The sequence below is a fragment of the Schistocerca cancellata genome, chromosome 1 (assembly GCF_023864275.1).
Source record: "Schistocerca cancellata isolate TAMUIC-IGC-003103 chromosome 1, iqSchCanc2.1, whole genome shotgun sequence".
Classification (NCBI taxonomy): Eukaryota; Metazoa; Arthropoda; class Insecta; order Orthoptera; family Acrididae; genus Schistocerca; species Schistocerca cancellata.
The window spans coordinates 442,813,935-442,829,338 of NC_064626.1; positions in this window are offsets into that span (position 1 = coordinate 442,813,935).

The following is a 15,404-nucleotide window of genomic DNA, read 5'->3' on the forward strand; positions in this document are numbered from 1 at the left end:
ATTGATGTTGTTGCGGTCTTCTGAACGAAAACTGGTTTAATGCAGCTCACCACTCCAATCTATGCCGTGCAAGCTTCTTCGTCTCTCCATACATCATTTTGAACCTGCCTGCTACAGCCAAGCTTCGGTCGTCCTCTGTAATATGTACACCCTACACTTCCCTGCTTTTCCAATATTACTCTTCACCGATGCATCATAATGTGTCCTCTCAACCGACCCTTTCTTTCAGTCAATTTTTGACATAAATGTCTTTGCTGATAAAATCGCTTCAGCTGTAAAATCCGTTTACTCTTAGCCATTTAAAGGCACATTTGTAGGATAGGCGTGGAAATATAGCAAAAACGTAGATATAGGTTCAGAATATAAATAAAAAATTACATAAGATATTAATTAGTACAAGCGTTGTATCGACTGTGGCGTGCAACCGCTGAAACGTTAAAATAATTACGCAGCTCAGTTGTCTTGCTGAGAAGACGGCAACTTTTCTATTCTGGAAGCCGTCCTGACCACACGCATTTCTGCCATCGCTGCAGGTAATTATTGGGCACACCGCACATTATTATGTATATTGAGACGCAGTTTCACTAGGCGTACTCGTAGTTGCACACAGCAACAGAATTAATGTAAGTGTGTATGTTAATTAACTTTGTATAATATTTTGTGAATACAGTGATATTATTTAAGCTGGTGCTTTATTTACGTTGCAAGCTATTATTCCATTTAAACGGCGTCTTGGCAACGCTAATGGTTCTGTGTTACAAATTATGTTAAAGGTCCTGTACAAATCAAAGCTTTGGAATAATTCAATGTACAAAGTCCGATAAAGAACCGCACACCCAGGTTTAATTTACAATGAACGGACCTTACCCAAAAAGCCATTGTCAATCGCACAAAGTTTGTATAAACTCATCACATACTTCTGTTATAAATAATTATTATTATTTAATTGTTGTCTGAATTCAAAAACCAGACAGGAAAAGCCACAGCGAGAAAAATCAAACTGGCGACCATGACAGGACCTTGTATTGTATTTGCTACATTGTGTTTCTTTGTTGCGTGAAGAAGGGGATCATATCTAATGAGCCGTTGACATTGAATAATTGTAAAGACCAAACAAAAAGACGAACCAATGAAATTGATGATGGAACCTGGAATCTACACTGCATGCTTGGATCCAAGGTAAGACATTACGTTTTTACATTATCATGCTAATCCAAGTGCTTTCAGTAATTACAGCTTGCCTCCCAACTTTATTAAAGTTTTCCATAACCGTAGCAGTCATTTCTGCGCAAGATAGCGTATTCTATATTACTTTTATCATACAGTTTCTTACAACAATAGAGTCATACAATTCCGCAAAATGGCCGAATTGTGTCATGTGCAACGCAAAATGGCAAGCAGCCACGAATGTTAATTTTTTCCACCATTAATTGTAATTCCGGCTTAGTTAAGCCAACATTATTGCTATACGAAATTAATTTCATGAATTCATTCTCAAACTTGTTTAAAGGTGTTTCCTGCAATATACATTATGTGTAGCATGGTGGTAACACGTAAACAGTTAGCATAAATGGAACAAAACAGGCAACAGATGCAAACCGAATCCAACTTGGACACTAGACGAAACACTCTCAATGACTGCAAAGCTGACTATTAACGATCAGTCAGCAGTTAACATGCCTAGTGACAGAAATCTCGTAAATAGACCGACCACTAGTCAAATAGCTAATTCCAGCTCAGAGCCCATTCGTGACTGTGACATCATGCCAAACGACGTGGTGGGGGCAGAGCAATTGCAGTTGACAAATATTGGCAGCATTTTTGACATTATTATCAAGCAAATGACTGAAAACAAAAAATCACATGACATCAATACACAATCAAATGACTAAAACAAGGAAGACACTGACGCGCATATGTTATCAATAGATAATCAAATAACTGAAAATAAAAATCAGATGACTCAGAACAAAAAAGACATTGACGAACACATGACAATTTCAAAAACGCGACATGACGAGGTTAAGATTAAATTAAGGGCACAAAAATCTTGTAACAACACTTTGTGTGAAAGAGTAGACGAGATTAACACAAGACTGAGTAGCCAAGTGTCCGAACATGACTCAAAATTTTCCGAATTGAACTTGCAGCAGGAAAAAGCAGTTACACTCCTGGAAATGGAAAAAAGAACACATTGACACCGGTGTGTCAGACCCACCATACTTGCTCCGGACACTGCGAGAGGGCTGTACAAGCAATGATCACATGCACGGCACAGCGGACACACCAGGAACCGCGGTGTTGGCCGTCGAATGGCGCTAGCTGCGCAGCATTTGTGCACCGCCGCCGTCAGTGTTAGCCAGTTTGCCGTGGCATACGGAGCTCCATCGCAGTCTTTAACACTGGTAGCATGCCGCGACAGCGTGGACGTGAACCGTATGTGCAGTTGACGGACTTTGAGCGAGGACGTATAGTGGGCATGCGGGAGGCCGGGTGGACGTACCGCCGAATTGCTCAACACGTGGGGCGTGAGGTCTCCACAGTACATCGATGTTGTCGCCAGTCGTCGGCGGAAGGTGCACGTGCCCGTCGACCTGGGACCGGACCGCAGCGACGCACGGATGCACGCCAAGACCATAGGATCCTACGCAGTGCCGTAGGGGACCGCACCGCCACTTCCCAGCAAATTAGTGACACTGTTGCTCCTGGGGTATCGGCGAGGACCATTCGCAACCGTCTCCATGAAGCTGGGCTACGGTCCCGCACACCGTTAGGCCGTCTTCCGCTCACGCCCCAACATCGTGCAGCCCGCCACCGGTGGTGTCGCGACAGGCGTGAATGGAGGGACGAATGGAGACGTGTCGTCTACCATTCCTAGACCGGCAAGGGAACTTGCTGTTCCAACAGGACAATGCACGTCCGCATGTATCCCGTGCCACCCAACGTGCTCTAGAAGGTGTAAGTCAACTACCCTGGCCAGCAAGATCTCCGGATCTGTCCCCCATTGAGCATGTTTGGGACTGGATGAAGCGTCGTCTCACGCGGTCTGCACGTCCAGCACGAACGCTGGTCCAACTGAGGCGCCATGTGGAAATGGCATGGCAAGCCGTTCCACAGGACTCCATCCAGCATCTCTACGATCGTCTCCATGGGAGAATAGCAGCCTGCATTGCTGCGAAAGGTGGATATACACTGTACTAGTGCCGACATTGTGCATGCTCTGTTGCCTGTGTCTATGTGCCTGTGGTTCTGTCAGTGTGATCATGTGATGTATCTGACCCCAGGAATGTGTCAATAAAGTTTCCCCTTCCTGGGACAATGAATTCACGGTGTTCTTATTTCAATTTCCAGGAGTGTATATTCAAACTGAAGTCAAACATTTAAACGCTACATGCGAAGCTTTTGCCAGTCAAGTGAAATCTTATCCGTGAATTCGTGACTCAATAAAAACACACATTACTGTGATTGAAGGCAAAGTTAACTCTGTGGATAAAAAAACTTACAGATAAACCGCAACTACACACTGACAACCATTTTGCCAACGTAAATAAAGAATTTCTTGACTGGGTTGATCAGAAAAATAAATATTTCGACCAATGAATAGAGGAAATATTACCGACGGTTGTGTACGACACCATAGCCGAAATTAATAAGAATAAGAATCCAGCTCAGCACGACAGAAACAACTAATCGAAGACATACGACCGGAGTGTAGTAATACTAATAATCAAAATGCTCGCTTCCGTAATGAAAACAATTATGGGTATGACACGTATCCTCCGTGTACAACACACCTCACAGTACCTGTACACACCTGTACACATGACACCAAATTACAAAAGCGACATTTATGGGCAGTACATTCCTTTACAATCAGCAGTCGATCACTATAGTAATTACAGTGAAAGCAATCGAGGTTACAGTGATAAAGAAGAAGAAAGTCTGATAAAAAATCGGCAGCTTCAACCTTTCATCGTAATGTACATCCTGTAATTTTTCTGAAAACGTTTAGAAATGCGTTCCCAAGAGCATGGAGTGACCAAAAGATAATTTCTTACGTTGTAAGTTACATCCAGGATGACGCAACTGGCCGGCCTAAGTGGCCAAGCGGTTCTATGAGCTACAGTCTGGAACCGCGCGACTGCTACGGTCGCAGGTTCGAATCCTGGCTAGGGCATGGATGTATGTGATGTCCTTAGGTTAGTAGGTTTAAGTAGTTCTAAGTTTTAGGGGACTTATGACCTCAGAAGTTGCGTCCCATAGTGCTCAGAGCCATCTGAAACATCTGACGCAGCTGTCTGGGCATATAATAAAGCTGACAGATGCGTGACGTATGAGCAATTTGAAAGGGCTTTCTTGGCCAAATTTTGCTCGCAGTCGCTGAAAGAACGTCTAAGGAAACAGATTGTGGAACCAGAGCCTTTCAATGCTCAACACGGCAATTTGCGGCGGTATTTTGACAAATATTGTGATATGGGCCACTTTCTTATCGCTAAGTGCGGATATACTCCGCGCACTAAAATCTAAATTGCCTTTTAACATTAAAGAGGAGTTACTGCACATTCCAGAGAATGATGCAGAATATTTTCTGTTTATGCTTGATTCTGTTGATATGTTAAATGAGGATCAACGTTCCGCACGGCAAAACAGCTGCCACAATGTGTACGTCAGTGGCAAGCAAAACGCGCAGGCTAGCCAACTTAATACTGGCGTGCCTGACGCTATCGGTTACGTAGCGCAGTAGAATCAACACGTTCCTTCCGTAAACCAATACAAGTACCGACATCAGCAGACACACCCCATTATGAACAATAATCGTAACATATCATACACAACACGCGACAACCCACACAAGTGGCGCCGCAACAATAGTAATGGAAATAACAGAAACGGAAACAACAAAAACTCGAACAAAACCAAAAACAATTATTAGCCTGTACAAAATCAACAGCACAACTGGAATAGCAGTCACGGTAATGCCTGCCAAAGTACTGGTCCACCACCTCAGTACAAAATCAACACAGGTCCGTGGCAAATACCGCCACAGCCGGTACGAAATCAGAATTGGGCTTTTCCCACCAACCAGCGGGTAAGTCAAGGTGCTCAACCACAAAAGCCACAACAGACTGGAGAGTTAAATACATAATACCCAGTTGTAAATATAATAGAAGTGTCAAGTGAACCTCCACCTCCTCCTGTATCATGACCTTCACTAATTACGACAACGTCAACTAAAGACAGTCACTACAGAGCCCCAGGTCATGGCTGAAGAAGGTTTTGGGGGCGACTTCAATATAAAATAATTGTTTGATACACCCACTGATGAACAACACTATGTTTATGTACCAAATAGTTATAAGCAGCAAGCACTGTTATTTATACGCTATAGTCATGATGAGAGCTTATCTGATGAACTACACTATGTCATTCATCTAGAAATGAAATGGTTTTATGTACAGCTACTGGTGTAGTGGGAGCTATTTCACCAGTGTTGTTTTGAACACAGGAGCGGCTGTGAGTGTTTTCTCGTATAATTTCTATAAGAAAATGATTAAATTTGAACCTGTACCAGAGTTCCGTGTTCAAAAGTGTAGGATTTTATCTGCCGTAGGTAATAAATGTAGTAGAGTTACGAAAGGGTTTTTGTGACCATTAAGATAGGTAATGGAACAGTACAATGGCCATTCCTCGTGGTCTAGAATCTCGTTACTAATTGTGTTATACGTTTAGATATGTTATGTGAGAAGGACAGTATTATTGACTTCTCGAAACGTAAATGTTTCCTTAGCCATAAGGACACAGAATTAATGTGCTTATGTTATTTAATTTAGTATAATATTGTGTGAATACAGTAATATTGTTTAATCTTGTGTTTAATTTATGTTGCAAGCTATTGTTTCATTTAAACGGTGTCTTTACAAGGCTAAAGGTTCTGTGTTACTAATTATAACGAAGGTTCTGTACGAACCAGTGCTTTGGAATAATTCCATGTACGAAGTCCGATAAAGAATCACACACGGTTCAATTTGGTACAATGAACGGACCTTATGCAAAAAGGCATTGTCAAGTGCGCAAAGTTTGTATAAACTGATCACACACTTATATTATAAATAATTATTATTATTTATCTGTTGTCTGATATTCAAAAACCAGACAGGAAAACCAACGGTGAGAAGAAGCAAGGACGCTATCAGATTTACAGCACTTACCCACGGAAAGACCTAGCTTTCATAATCAGTTCCCTGCAATAGATTGTTGCATTCCCGTAATATGTATATCTTGAGTGACTACAACAAGCACCTGAAGGTGCAGCTGTAAGGACTGTAAAACAGGTAGGGCCTAAGAATACAAGATTTTTACAGCTGAAGCACTTTAATTCTCAACGTGATCTATCGTGTTTGTGGTTCCCCAGACTATAAAATTTTTTGATAAATGTTTTTACTCCTCAGTTACATTCGGTACCTTCCCGTTAGTTACTCAATCTATCAATCAAATCTTCAGCATTCGTCGATAGCAAAACGTTTGAAAAGTATATTCTCTTCTCTTCTTAAGTGACTTCTTATCGCCCACGTAACGGTTTCATGTAATGTTACAGTCCATACAAATACACTCAGAAATGACTTTCTAGCGTATTTGTCTTTTGCAGTTCAGAAATATTTACCTTGCTACCGCCAATCTGAGTTTTATATCCTCTCTACCACAACCATTCTCAGTTACTATGGAGCCAAAATAACCGATATACTCCTTTTACTGCCACATTTCTTTGTATAACCCTCTCAGCATCGTCTGATTTAATTCTAATGCATTCCATCATTCTTGTTTCACATTTCATGTTCACCTCATATCCTGTTTTCGAGACACTATCAATTCCGTTCAACCGTTCTTCCAAGTCGATTTCCATTTCCGACAGGACTGCAATGAGACTGATAACCTATAACGTGTCCATTTCTTCTGCCCCGATCTTCTTGGTATCGTTCATACTACAGATCAAATAACACAGTAGGTAGGCTATAACCCTGTCTCATCCCGTTCTCAACTACATCTTCTCTTTCACGACCTACGATCTGTGTGCAATGTGTGCAAGGACTGGGAGTAAGGAATGAATTAACGATGTATCATTACCCTACCTGCTTTGTAAAACACTGTTGTACACTAGACATAAACCACTTGATGTAACACTTTTTCCTTTTAACAGCGTGTCCTTGTAGTCTGGAGGGTAGAGGCTCCAATCTTCATCTGACCATCCTGATGTACGATTTCCGTGGTTGCCCGAAATTACCCAGGCAACTTCCTGGATGGTTCCTACTGTATGACCACCGCCGACTACCTGTCACACCCTTGACAATCTACACTTGTAAGTACGTAAATGCCTGTATGAATTAATTAACGAACCTGGCAAGCCTTCGTAATTGCTAAACATGTATGGGAATTGGATGTACGTCCTGATCTCAGTCTCTCGTCCTCTCTCTGTTCTCTCTGTACATCTCTTTCTCCTATCCTCTCTTTCTTCATCTCCTCACTCTACTCCCCCATTTCTCTATCCATCACCTCCTCCTCCCTCTCTCTGTCGTCTTCCTCCTCTCCCCCCCCCCCACCCCCGTTTTGAGCCTTGTTTATTGGTGTTACAAAGGAAACTTCGATTTGAAATTGCTTAACACGAATGAGTAAATCAGTTGGAACCATTGGTATGTAGGATATGAAACAGACCTCTCCAACTGCCACATCTGTGAGGATTTCGCGTGGTTTTAATCTGCGAATAAGCAGAACTTTAAAGTTACAGACTATTCGGATTCCTTATTCTAATCATAATCCGCTAAGCCAGAATTACTACTTTTCCGTTTCCTTTAAAACCGACAGCAAGGAATAAAACGAAAGAGCGCATTGTTGTGCATGGAAATTGTTTCTAAATTTATATACAAGCTGAATCACTAAAAACTTTCACTATGTATATTTTGAGGAAAAGGAAAGTGCTGTTGGTGTACGGTTTTCACAGAATGAATTGGTATCAGGGTCTTGTATTGTTGACCAAATAAATGACTGTAATAACAGCACTCAGAAAATGTGTTTTTGTGCAAACACAGACTTTTTTAAGTGGAACAATGCCTTTTGACATTAACAAACAAAAGTAGGTTAAATCAGAATATATGTGGTATTTGTCCTCGGATTCTAGTGCGAGTCCTTTACGAGATATCGTACTGTGGTACGTTTCCACCCCGACACTAGTTTATGCCACTCAACCTGCGTATTTGCTGGGTACTATGTTATTATTTTTGGTTACAGTGTTTGCGTGTTCCTCGAGTGCACAGCTACTTGCAAGTCAGTGTATGACAATAGAAGCAGTAGGTCGTGAGTGGACGATGGGATTTAGCAATGCAGAAAAAGCCGACATGCTCATGGCGTATTGAGACTGCAGGAAAAATGCATTTCGTTCTTGTATGCGACAAGATATCCCAATAGGGAATTATTTATCAACCTCTTCAACCACTTACGTAACAGTGGGAGTGTAACACGCAGACATCGTAACAGAATGAAACAAGCGACGATAGAAGAGGGCAAAAATTAATGTTCTTGCTGCTGTTGCACTAGATCCGCACTCCATCTCCGCCGCGCGGAGTAGCCGCGCGGTTTAGGGCGTCCTGCCGCGGTCAGGGGGGCCCTCCCGCAGGAGGTTCGAGTTCTCCCTCGAGCATGTGTGTGTGTTGTTCTTAGGATAAGTTAGGTTAAGTTGTGTGTATGTCTACGGACCGATGACCTGAGCAGGTCGGACCCTTAGGAAATCACACTAAACAAAAAAAAAAAAAAGAAAAAAAAACACTTTAGCTCCCCGCAATCATATGAGGAAGTGAGATGAGTGAGACAAGTGTCCTATGCGTTCTCCATCGACATAGATTCCATGCCCATCACATCTCTCTCCATCAAAAGCTGTGTGGAATTAAGATAATCGTGTTAACTTCTCTGCCTGGGCATTAAGACAGAAAACTCCAGATGTATTATGTATCTTGTTTAATGATGAAGCCACATTTACCAATTATGACCAGATAAACCGCCGAAACATGCACTATCGGTCTGCTGACTATCCCTATTTCCTTTTTTAAGATCGTCACCGTCCATGGATGGAAAACATATGGTATTGGATAGTGAACCATCAGCTCACACGCCTATTTTTCATAGACGGAACACTGAAAGCGCCCAAATATCGCAGCCTATTCCTCTGCATGCTAGGGCAACCTGTGGCACCAACACGATGGTTGTCCAGCCCAGAGTGCACAAAGCACTTCAGCATGTCGTCACGAATTCTTACCAGATCGTCATAGTGGACAGAGAACATCTGTACTTTGGCCGACCCTGTTCCCGGAGTTGATGCCTATAAATATATTTTGCTGTGGGGAAAGTTGACAGACGCTGTCTACAGGGACATACTAACGACACCCAATGATTTGCAGCGATGTACTACTGCAGCGTGTTCGGACATTTCCACTGAAATTTTAGCATGTGTGCAGCAGCAATTTCATACCAGTATGGACGTGTTTATTGCCCCTGGCGGTGGTCATTCTGAACACAACCAGTGACTGTCAGTTGTCTCGTTAGTGATTAGAATTCACATAACTAGTGTACATACTTGTGTTGTTCCTTAGTGTGTGCTGCCAAAGGTATTACACAAGTATCGCTGTGGTTCAAAATACGACATCTCGTTAACGATTCGCAGTAGAATACTGCAAGACACAACTAACATTCTGATTTAGGATACTTTAGTTTTTTATAGGCGACAAGTATTGTCCCATTTAAAGAAGTGTGTGTTCGCACAAAATATACACATTCTACGTATTACTATATACAGTTTATCGGGTAACAATACGAGTCCCTCATTACCAATCCATTCTGTGAAAACCGCATTTCAATAGCACTTTCCATTTCCACAGCATTTGCAGTACAAGTTTCAGATGCTGCACCCTCTATGAGAAGAGAGACTGTATACAAGTGAAACAGTACCTAAATTTTTAAATGAACACACCGCCATTTGACTGTGTAATTGTTTATTTAATTACAAACTAGGTTTCGACATTTTATGCCATTTTCGAGCGATTCAGGCCGAAACCTAGGTCGTAATTAAATAAATAACAATACAGTAGTCAAATGGCGGTGCATTCATTTAAAAATTATTGTACGACTGTTGCTCATCGACATCAGAAACAGTTTGTATAATGGTGCGTCCACACTATTCGTCACCGCCAGACTTGTGTTGGTCAGACATGTCTGTCGGGATGATCGTCTAACTGTGACTCCCGCCCGCGCTGCCCTCCGCACTTTCAGTCTTTACCAGCGCCAGTTTCCTAATTTTAAAATGGACGATGCAGTTACATCAAGTGCAGGTTTTCTCGTGATGCGCCTATTAGGTCAGGTACGAGGTAGAAGAAGACGCAGGAAAGACCAAAGAAAACGCAAATGATGAATTATTACAGTTTTCAGAAGCAGAAAAAGATATAATGGGAGTGATTTGATGGGTGAATTGGATGTTGAAAACATACTTTTTAAAATATTTCACCGTATGTCCGTACCTGATTTTGAGTATTTGATATGGAAATGAAATGATCGTATGGCATTGTTAGCCGGAATGCTCCATGCGAGGGAGTTCGGCCGCCGTTTTGCAAGTTCTTTTTAGTTGAGGCCACTTTGGCGACTTGTGGGTCAATGATGATGAAAACGATGATGGACACACAACACCCAGTCCCCTGCCGGGAATCGAACCCGGGCCCCCTGCGCCTATAACGCACCTAGGTATCAGAATTCCTTAACTTCATCTAGTTTGGGACCATCAGTCTTGATGCTGAGTATCTCGCTGTTCTCATTTCTGCTACTTCTCATTCCTCTTGTCTTTCTTCGACTTTCAATTCATATTCTTTATTCATTAGACTGTCCATTCCATTCAGGAGATCATGTAATTCTTCTTCACTTTCACGCAGGATAGCAATATCTCAGGATAGCAATGTCATCAGGGATGGTATCGTTCATATTCTTTCGTCTTGAATTTTAATTCTACTCCTGAACTTTTTTTTACTTCCGTCACTGCTTCCTAGAATTAGAGAATGAAGAGTAGAGGCGAAAGACAACATCCGTGTCTACACTTCTTTTAGTCGGAGCACATCATTATGGGTACTCTTCATGTTGCGTATATTACCAGTCTTTCCCTATAGCTCAACCCTATTTCTCTCACAATATGAAACATCTTGCACCATTTTACGCGTTTTCTAGTTCGTCAGATCGTATGAACGTGTGTTGGATTTTCTTTACTCTTTTTTCCATCATATAATTTTCTTTTAAATTCTTCTGTATATTAATTTTGTCAGCAAATTGTATGTGTGAGCTGTTAAGCTGATCGTGCAATAGTTCTCGCACTAGTCATCTCTTACTGTCTTCAGAATTGCGTGAATGATATTTTCTGAAAGTGTGATGGTCTATCGCCAGACTCATACATTCTACACATCAACGTGAATAGTCATTTTGCTTCCACTTCCTCCAATAGTTTTAGAAATTCTGATGAAATGTTATCCATCCCTTCATCCTTATTTGATCATAAGCCTTCTTCTTCTTCTTCTTCTTCTCCTGTCACATCGAACAAATCTTCCCCCTCATACAGGCTTTCAATGTACTCTTTCCATCTATTCGTTCTCTCCTCCACATTTAAAAGAGGAATTCCCTTTACACTCTTAGTGTTACCACCTTCGCTTTTACTTTCTCCGAAGGTTATTTTGACTTTCTTATATGCCCAGTTCTCCTACCGACAATCGTTTCTTTCCCGATTTCTTCAGATTTCGCATGCAGACGTTTCGTCGTAGCATCGCTTTCTATTTATCTCATTCCTCAGCGACTTGTATTTCTGTATTCCTGAATTTTTCTGAACATTTTTGCACATCCTTCTTTTATCGATAAACTGAAGTATTTCTTCTGTTACAAATGGTTTCTTCACAGTTACCACCTTTGTACCTATTTTTTCTTTCCACCTTTTGTGATTGACCTTTTTAGAGATGTACAGTACATTGTTCTTCAACTGCACTGCCTACTGAGCTACTCCTTATTGCTGTATCTATAGCCTTAGAGAACTTGAAGCGTATGTCATCGTTGCTTAGTGCTTCCGCATCCCACTCCCTTGCGCATTGATTCTTCGTTACTAATCTCTTAATCTTCAGCCTACTCTCCATCACTATTAAATTGTGATCTGAGTCTACATCTGCTCCTTCGTACGTTTTGCGATCCAGTATCTGATTCCGGAATCTCTGTATGACGATGATGCAATCACACTGATATCTTCCCGTATCTATCGGCCTTTTCCAAGTACACCTGCTCCTCCTTTGACTCCCGCTATTACTAGTTAAATTTACTACAGAACTCAATTAGTCTTCCACCTCTCTCATCCCTTGTCCAGGCCCATATTCTTCTGTAACCTTTTCAGGTACTCCTTCCCCTACAACTACATTCCAGTCCCACATGACTGTTACACTTTCATCTTCCTTTATGAACTGTATTACCCTTTCAATATCCTCGAATATTTACTCTACATGTTCATCTTCAGTTTGCGACGTTGGCATGCATATCTGGACTATCGTTATCGGTGTCTGTTTAGTGTCGATTCTGATAAGAACAAAGCTATCACTAAATTGTTCACAGTAATACACTCTCCGCCCTACCATTTTATTCATAACGATTCCTACTCCCTATATAACATTTTCTGCGCTGTTCATATTACCCTATACCCATATGAGCATAAGTCATTGTCTTTTTTCCATTTCACTTCACTGATCCTACTATATCTGGGTTGAACCTTTGCATTTTCCTTTTTAGATGTTCTAATATTCCTACCAATTCCAGCTTCTGACTTTCCACTCCTCGACTCGTAAAACGTTATCCCTTCGTTGGTTATACAATCTATTTCTCATGGTCACATCACCTTTGGCAGTCCCCCCTAGAGATTCAAATGGGAGGCTATTCCGGAATCCTTTGACAATGGGGAGATCATCATCACACTTTTCAATTACAGGCTACACGTTATGTCTTCACTGCAGTCGTTTCCATTGCCTTCTGCATCCTTATGCCTTTGATCTTTGCTGGTTCTTCCACCTTTAGGGTAGTTTCCCACCCCAAGGACGAGAGAGTGCCCTGAACCTCTGTCCGCTCCTCCGTCCTCCATGACAAGGCCGTTGGCATAATTTGGGGGACTTCTTATGCCGGAAGTCTTATTAACCAAAATTTAAGCGGTGGCGGATTTCGAATCCTGGACCAAGGACTTTGATTCCTACCAAAAGACGTTACCACTAGAGATAGTTTATCACGGACTAGTAACCTGGTCCAGTTCGCATGCACGGATAGCGTTAAGAACCTATCGCTGGACCACTTTAGTGCTGTAGTGTAATTCATTTGGGGCCACGAATGAAATTCAGAGAACCAAGATAAGTAAATGAATATGATCACTTGCGATGCAAGCTGCGCACGGCAGGGAAGTTTTCTGGTAGTACATGTGTAACTGGCATCTGGAGTGACAGCTCATGCACTGATGGGAGCACTTTGTGATGTAAATTGTAAGTTTACAACCAATGTGAATATTGAATGCGAATTGTGTGTGTATGTACGTATCTGATTCAGCGTGTATCGGAGGCTGGTTGACGTGGCACAGATATAAGAAAATACAAGAAAAAACAGGCATCATCAATGTGATTCGATCGCGTTACAGCACTCCTGTTGTGAAGTTTAGTTATCTCTGTGATGTATTGTTGAGGCTCTTGGCCACAATTCTTTGTCATGGCCTGTTTACGGCAGACGGATTCGACGTGCCACGCAAAGACTCGCTTCCACGTCTGGGTTTGATTCAAGGAAGGCAGGAAGCATTCACACGTTTTTACGCTATACAAATGTTCTCAAACGAATGCAGGGTAAATATTGGCCAAAATTATTAGATTATTTCAAACTGTCTCTCGGCGAAGCTTGATTCTGAGTTTTCTTTTAGTTGTTGGTCATATTTACCTATTACGATACTTCAAAAATGGTTCAAATGGCTCTAAGCACTACGGGACTTTACAGCTAAGGTCATTAGTCCCCTAAACTTAGAACTACTTAAACCTAACTAACCTAAGGACATCACACACATCCACGCCCGAGGCAGGATTCGAACCTGCGACCGTAGTAGCAGCGCGGCTCCGGACTGGAGTTACGATACTTCAAAGTTAACTCACCGCACGTTCTTCGAAGAATTTAGCAGTGGACGAAGAGTGCGAATTGCGATTGATAATCTGAGGGAAGCAGAAATGGCACTTTGAAATTGCTGTCATACTGCACATTGCTTCCTTGAACCATCTCCAGAATTATTAAGAAATCTTTTGTACACAATTACAAGAAATTTCTGACTTCCAATCAAGAATACTGTGCCCATCTCTTTACGACCTTTGAAACGCCTGTATCCGTTTCTCGTCAGTATGCTAATCTTATGTATAATTTGAAAGTTTTCAGACAAATAATAACTTGCGTCCCACCACACAGAGAATCGTGTTTGCATCCGTGTGTGACTCGAGGAAAGCAGGGAGCCTAGAGTTGTCATTTGCTGAGATTTTGCAAAAATTAAATGAACCAAGGCTGCATCTCATGCTGTGTTTGATTCTATTCACAATGACTGAAAAGCATACGTTTTGGTCTCATATATTTTTCCGCTAGGTAGATTCTGTGATACTATTGCAATCAATTAGATGTGATTTAGACGACTTTCATGTCCCTAACCGGTTACAAAATAGGAAAAGCAGAGCTTCAGTGTAATGTGGAACCTGAATTAGTGAGCGTTAAATGCTAGGTCCAAAGGCAGAGTGAAAAAAAATTGACGCCGCCAGGATTCAATCCATCACTTATCGGTTCCTACCCAACGCTCTACCACTACACCACCAAAGCTAATGGTAATTAGTTCATGCTTTTCATTTCATATAAATATGTCAAGTTATGGAGTTATTCGTTGCCGCTGGCTGCCACTATGCAAAAGTAATAATTCTCAAGGAATGAAAAGAGTCATTGTTTTCAAACACTATCTCCGTGTTTTGGATAACTACATTTTCCGGTTTCCTAATCCTGTGATTGACTCCAGAATGCTTGACTATGTTTGATCATAATGTTGATTCTCGCCTGTAATGGAAATCGGTTGGCTAGGGCGAATATTCCCTCTGAGTCTGAATAGAAAACATCTTTAAAAATGAATCCAATGATGTGAAATAACAATAATGAATTTGTGACACGTCCTTGTATATAATTTTCAAGTGTCCAAAAATGTGTTTTGCGTTCGGAATGTTTGTAGAAGGGGCAGAGATCAGGAGCTGTCAGTAGGACCACATAACCTCTAAGTACAATGCGACAAAAATTTTCAGTCACATGTAGGT